The sequence below is a fragment of the Aethalodelphis obliquidens genome, unplaced genomic scaffold, assembly GCF_003676395.1.
Source record: "Aethalodelphis obliquidens isolate GAN/ISIS:26980383/991018 unplaced genomic scaffold, ASM367639v1 scaffold16, whole genome shotgun sequence".
Classification (NCBI taxonomy): Eukaryota; Metazoa; Chordata; class Mammalia; order Artiodactyla; family Delphinidae; genus Aethalodelphis; species Aethalodelphis obliquidens.
The window spans coordinates 31,320,236-31,327,124 of NW_020837960.1; the positions used below are offsets into that span (position 1 = coordinate 31,320,236).

The following is a 6,889-nucleotide window of genomic DNA, read 5'->3' on the forward strand; positions in this document are numbered from 1 at the left end:
CCTGGCCTCAGTGGACAGAGACTCAGCCTCCCTCTGCGGGGCCTTCAGTGCCTAGCCGTGGTATATGATGTTGGCTGCTCTTGCTGCAAATTCTTACCCATGCATTTACCCTCCTGTGCTCCTTCTCCTGCTGTGTCGGCCAAGACCTCCTCTGTGGTTCAGATAGCCTTGCACGCTTTCTAGAATTGTTTTACAGTTCGTCCTCACAGACTCCACTCAGCAGGAGGGGCTCCTTGCTGTGATGACCTCCAGGCGAGGAAGCCTGACTTCCTAGAAGCTGGGATGTCTCTGGGGCACTTGCTGGTCCTCTTCCCTCACGTGTTCCTGGAACATTTCTGAAGAGGCGACCTGGACCACGTCCACTTTAAGTTGTAGTTTTGTAACTAAACCACTTTGTGCACGTACCGAGACATTCTTACTTCAGTTAATTCATATTTTAGGCAAAAGTTGTTTTCGTTCGAACCATCGTTGGTGGTGACATCAATTGTTTTTTGAGCTGGTGGTTTAATAAGTTACTTCTGTAAAGCAGCTGGGTTACCTTTTTAAATGAGACAAGGAAATAATACAAGTTATAGAAACACCCACGCAAGCGAGGAGGAGGTCCTGTCAGTTTGCAGAATATTCTCTGGGGTTATGGGTTTTCTGTTTCGTACAGGTCGCTTGAGTCATGCAAAAGTTGCCTACAAGTGTGGATGTGCAAGAGAAATTTCACTTCTCTTTCGTGCTTCTCTGAGCGGCGCACAGGTCAGCTGCAGCCTGATGGACAAATGTCGACCTTGGTCAGGTTTCTAAGTCAGATGGGCAGCGAGGCTGGACAGGGGCTCCCCAGAAACAGCTTCTGGAGAGGCTGCAAGTCAGTTCCTCGAAGGTCGACAAGAGAAGGATTGTTGTTCCTCTTGCTGGGGGTCTATCAGATCTGACTGTGTGTTTCCTCATTGTTTCCTGAGTGTTAGAACTGACTGGAAACCAGTGCATGAGGCTGTGGAAGCCAGCTCAGTGTGTGTGTGTGTGTGTGTGTGCGTGTGCGTGTGCGTGTGCGTGTGCGCGTGTGCGTGTGCGTGTGCGTGTGTGTGTGTGTGTGTAGGACGTCACAGACGCGAGGCCACGGCCCTCCCCGGCTCACCAGCCCTCTGACTTTAAGAGCGCTGCTGCCTCAGTCATGTTTCATTTTTTCTGGATTCAGATGGTTTCTTCCAGTTTTGATTTTTGCTTCTGGAAGCAGCTTGAGGTCAGTCCAGCTCCTCTCGCTTTGCTATTGAAGCCTCCCAACCCCAGCCCGGGACAGGTCTAGAGTGTGGCTGAGGAGTTTCCAGAAACGTTCTCTCGGGGGAGGAGACAAGGTAGGATCACGGGAAACGAAGGGACCCTGCAGGTCCTCAGGTCTGTCTGCCCTTTGGAGATGGTGGAGATAAATAAATGCTTCTTAGAGGACATTTGAGTTCTTTCCTCGTCAGGAAGGGGCCCTGGAGGAGCTGGCCTCAAGCATCACCTGTTTTCCAAGAGCCTCCCAGAGTGGCGGTTACTGTTACCGCTCCCTTCGTCACAAGTGACCCCCAGCTTAGCGCTTACGACAATAATAAGCTGGCGCCTGGGGGGTCAGGAGCTCAGGAGCAGCTCACCTGGGTGGTTGCAGCGCCGGGTGCCCTGATGTCAGAGGTCGGCTCAGGCTGCCCCACTGTGCGGGCTGGACCGCGGCTGGCAGAGCCACATCGAAGATGCTCACGCACTCACCTTGTAGGCGGGCGCTGGTTCTCGGCGGGAGGCCTCAGTGCCTCACGTCACGGCCTCTCCAAGAGGCCGTCTGGGTGTCCCCATGTCACTGGTGTGTGCCCCCCAGAGAGAATGATCCAGGCCAGCGCTGTGTCTGTCTGTCACGACCTTGTCTCAGAAGTCACGCCGCCCCTGTTTCTGCAGGGCCGTGCTGGTGGCACAGGCCGGCGTGTCCCCAGTGAGGGCAGCACACGGGGCGGCGGTGGGGGGACACCGTGGAGGTTGGCTGCCACCATCACACCCTGGGCACACGTGCCACACCTTGTGCCCGGATCGACACTGGATCTTCATGAGCACGACGGCTCTGCTGGTGGCTAGCGTCCCCCCGTCGTACGGATGAAGAAACGTGAAGCATCTCAGCGAGCGTGAGCCTCCGGCCTGCTGTCTTATAGACGGAGGGGGTGCAGGTGGGATTCGCAGCGAGGCCCGACCGTCCCTGCAGCCGGAGGAGCTCAGCACTCCGCTCGGCTTTGATTCTTACCCGACGGCACCAGACGCTTCTCGCAGTGGAGCAGCAACCTACACTGCGGATTGAACTGGGAGATCAATGCAGATTTGATGACAGAGAGAGTCCTCTACCGATACACGGGGACCCCAGCCGGCTGCGCGAGGGGCGAGGAGATGCCACCGCTTGGGCCCGTCTAGGCTTCTTCTTCCTCCTGCTGCTCTCCTGCAGCTCCCTCTGTCCTTGCTGGGCCATCCAGACTGCCTCGTATCTGGACCCTTACGCCCTGGGATCATTCCCAACCTTGCCTGCAGTTTCTCACGTCTCAACAATCAAATACTTTGTCAAATATATTTCCTCGTTCTCAGGGATCACCTTATTTGATTAATCACTGTGTAGATCTGAACAAATCATGGGACTTTCAGAGGTGTGTTCATTTTCCAGTTCTCGAGAACTGTCTGCAGTGTGTGATTTTTCTCTGAGCTTTGTTGCCCCAGAAGGAAGCTCCCTGCGATGGTCCTTAAATTCCTTTTAAAAAGTGAGAAAAGAGCAAGGAAACCATCCCAGACCCGTGACTGCACCAGGCTTCAGCAGCCCCTAGTTTGCTCTTCACTTCATTCATTCGTTTGGGCCACAGAGACACAGCTTGGAGCTGGAGGGTCTTTATGTGAAGAAACGACTTTTGTTCACATTCTTTTTTTTTTTTTGGCGGCACGCGGGCCTCTCACTGCTGCGGCCTCTCCCGTTGCGGAGCACAGGCTCCAGACGCGCAGGCTCAGCGGCCATGGCCCACGGGCCCAGCCGCTCCGCGGCATGTGGGATCCTCCCAGACCGGGCACGAACCCGCGTCCCCTGCATCGGCAGGTGGACTCTCAACCACTGCGCCACCAGGGAAGCCCTGTTCACATTCTTTAAAAGCACTAGTAACACATATTTTGTTCTGCTTCAACGTTATAATTGTGGTCCGTAAAAACCCCCCCTATGAAGCTCACGTGGTAAAATTTACCCTTTCGTTTGCCAGAAGGGGACTTAGAAGGGCTTGAATAGCGTTAGTGGCCGTAAAGGGGCTGCAGAGGTGGTCTGTGTTGATGGCTATTCGCTTGATGTGTTACACCGACTACAGCTCATAAATTGATTGGTTACAAACTCTGAACGAGAGAACGAAAGTCCTCACGTCGTTGAGGCCGTCCTGCAGAGCACATGGATCCAGGTAGGACCTACCAGGAGCCGGGAGGCAGGTCTGGGCCAGGCTGCCTGGCGTCCCTCATCCCGTTTCCTCCATGCCCGAGAGGGCTCACGCCCTGCACCCTCTCAGCTTGCCAAGCAGGGCCTGCCTCTCTCTAATTAAGTGATCCATTGCTCCTCATTTGCAGCAGGAAAATGCAGAGTTGGAGAAATGCCACGCGTGCCAGTCTCCGTGTGCATTTACGGTAGTTACCAGAAGTGTGTCTGGGCAACTCTTGGCGTCCGTGAATTCCTCACACATGGCGTGTTCCGGAACCAAGGGAGCTCAGAGCACAGGAAACTCAATTCACTAAAATTCAGCATCATGACAGAAAGCACGTCAGATGCGCGCCATTCCTTCTGTCCTGGCTCTCAGCCTGTAGCTGCGAGTCACCTGGGGGCCTGTAAACCGCAGGTGGCCGGCCCTGCCCCCCACCCCCAGCGGCTCTGATGCAGTAGGTCTGGGGCGGCTCCTGGAAGTTGGTGTTTCCCGCAAGTCCCTAGGATGCTGCTGCTTCGGGGACCAGACTTTGGGAACCATGTGCTGGACTGTTTCCCGAGGGGAGGGACCACGTTATCGTCTGGCCATCTCTAGCCCTGGCTTGGCGCCTGCACCTGGTTACCTCTCGATACCTGACAATGACAGCAGGATGGAGAACCAGCTCTTATTTGGGACCTACGATGCGCTCGCCCCCGAGGGAAGAACCTTACAGGGATTACCTCGTGGAATTCTCACCCCATCAGGGAGACACTAATCCTGTCCCCGTGGCCCAGAGAGAACCGCGGAGCCCTGGAGAGTTGCGGTAACACGCCTGCAGTCACACGCCAGTGTGGAGGGGGCCAGGAGAGGCGTTCGGGGGGCTGAATTGAAAAACTGAGATCCTCAGGCAATGTTCTCTTCTTTGCCATTGTTTGCAAGTTCTTATCAAGTCCTTGCCAAGGATAAACCCAGGAATAGTTTACAACTCGAGAATCCTATACAAATTCAACAGAAAAGTTTTCAGATTGGTACTGAGGGAGAAAAAATACTGAGCAAACCTGCCTTTGCATCTGGTGGGTGGCTTCCCGTGGACCCGGGTGTCGAGGGAATCACCTTCGTGGGGCAGCTCCCAAAGCTGCTTCTCAAGACTCCTTTTGCTCCCGCTGAGGTGGGCATCTGTGACACCCTCTGCTGGGTCCCAGCAGCTGCCTCTACAGAGGGTCCTGGAAAGTGCTCACCTGCTCAGAGAACCACAGCTTTCCCCAGTCTGTCTCCTGACTTAGCCGAGGATCCCAACTTGTCCTGTGGGCAGTCGTATCTCCTGTCTCCTCTGTAACCAGCCCTCCCAAGGGCTGGACCAGCTCCAGCTGCCCAAAGCCGGGGAGGGAGCCTCTCAAAGCCCAAGACGAGTGGAGACCCTCGAGGGCAGGTCCACCAATGCGCTCGGGTCCGTCCACATGTCCCCAGGAGAGTGCTTTGAGAGAGCATCCCAGAGCGGAATACCCAGGCGTTTTAGACAGAATTTCTTCCTGCCAGCGTTACCCCTGGGGGTCAAATGCTGGCGTCCCTTCAGACAGCCTGTGGCCTCTTAGTTATGTGCCCCTAACGTGCCAATGAGGGGCAACCACCGAATGCCCTGTCGGTGTGTCTGTGGAAGGTGATGGGCTCCCGCCCTGCTGAGATCTGTGTTTGGCACCGAGATCCCTCCGTCCTGCAAACTCCTGGGAGTGTTTGCTTCTCTGCAAAAGTTGGATTCTACGACTGCTGCTTAATTTCCTAGTTAGTGATTATCAAGGAACTGGCGTGTGACTGCAGCGAAACACTGCAGAATGCAGAAGACTTCCTGCCGCTCTGGCACATGGCCTGGGTTACTCACATTGGTCCTGCTGTTGTTTCTGGGAAGATTTATGGCGTGAGTGGTCTTCCCTTGCCTCTGCCCCCCATGCCCAGCAGCAGGAGGAGCTGCAAGGAAAGTAAGTTAACTTTATCTACATCATCTCTGCGTAAACTATGGTCTTCAGAGTCAGATTGCCTGGATTCCAGCTCTGGCCCTGCCGCTCACTCACTGTGTGATCTCAGGCAAATTACTAAGCTGCTCTGTGCCTCCACGGTCTCACCTGTGAAATGGGGATCATACTGGCCCCCAGTTCCTAGGGTTCCTTGAGGACTCAGTGTTGATGCTCGTGAAGCGCTTAGGCAGATTCCGGCGTAAACACTCCAGATGTTGTTGTCGTTATTACTAAATGCTTAAAATCGGAATCAAAGTATCAGCTGAAAAAGTCTTTGTGCAAGGTTAGGAGCTGGAGGGGGTGCCTGGTGTTTTGGAATCCTTGCCAACCAGGCAATTACAGTTTAATAGAAGAGAGAGAACCACACATGTACGGAGAGAGACGTTAGCTGCGTTCTCCTTACAAGTGGGAATGTAGGCTTGGCGCTTCCATGAAAGGTGGGCAGAAGCTTCCTGGGACAGAAAAATGCAAGATAACAAATGATAAAGAGGAAGTAGGAGTTGTCTCAGGCTTGCTTTTCTTTTTTTTTAATTATGAAAGCAACGAAGGCCCATTGGGGAATATACAGGGATGTTTAAAGCAGAAATAAATCACTTAAAACTCCTCCACCCAGAGAAAACCATTGTTAATTCCTTAACAGATTTCCTGTTTTTGGCTTTTGAGAAAAGCTGGGCACATGGGCCCTGGGAAAGGATGGCTCAAATGCCTGGGAGATCCGACCCGTGTACCATGTGGCCGGCCTCAGGCAGACAGGGTCCACGCTGGCGGGCGTGCACGGAGCCCAGGACTCTCAGAATCATAACCAACCTCCTTTTCCCTCCTTGCCAGGCCCAGCCTGTTCAGGGCTGAGTCTTGAAGCATCAGAAAGCATGTAAGGTCACCAAGAAAGCAGTTGTCTGAGTTCTTTTAGGGAAAACAGCTGATGAGAAACTGATTTGGGGGTTTTAAAGTTTTTGTTTCGCGTGTTTGGGGTGTTTTAACCACATGGTGAAGAATCCCTCTCATTCCCCGCCCGTGAGATGACAGTCACCGTAGCCACGCCGGGCTTGCCTCTCCAGGGGAGCAGGCCTTCCCAAATGAGGGTGGACCCCCTCCTAGAGCGCTGTGCTGCCTTACACACTCTGGTGGAAATGGCCATTCCGGAAGTGGATTTGCGCGAAGGCCAGCAGACAAGCCTACCTGAATATTAGGCGATATATCAGCCTTTTGAAAGCTACAGAAACATTTGACTCCTGTTTGTAAATTCCGGTCAGTTGTCTTGAACAGCACAGATCCTACTGTTGTCCCCTGTGACACAGCAGGGGATCCAGTTACTCCAACTTCTGTCTTTTTTTTTTTTTTTTTTCAGTACGCGGGCCTCTCACTGCTGTGGCCTCTCCCATTGCGGAGCACAGGCTCCGGACGCGCAGGCTCAGCGGCCATGGCTCACGGGCCCAGCTGCTCTGCAGCATGTGAGATCTT

The 6,889-nt window shown here is 53.9% G+C and overlaps 1 protein-coding gene across 1 annotated transcript in view; it reads left to right on the plus strand.

Moving 5' to 3' along the window:
- Positions 1–6,889, plus strand: part of SPATA13 (spermatogenesis associated 13) — a 256,520-nt gene that overhangs the window by 107,878 nt on the left and 141,753 nt on the right. The window lies entirely within an intron of this gene.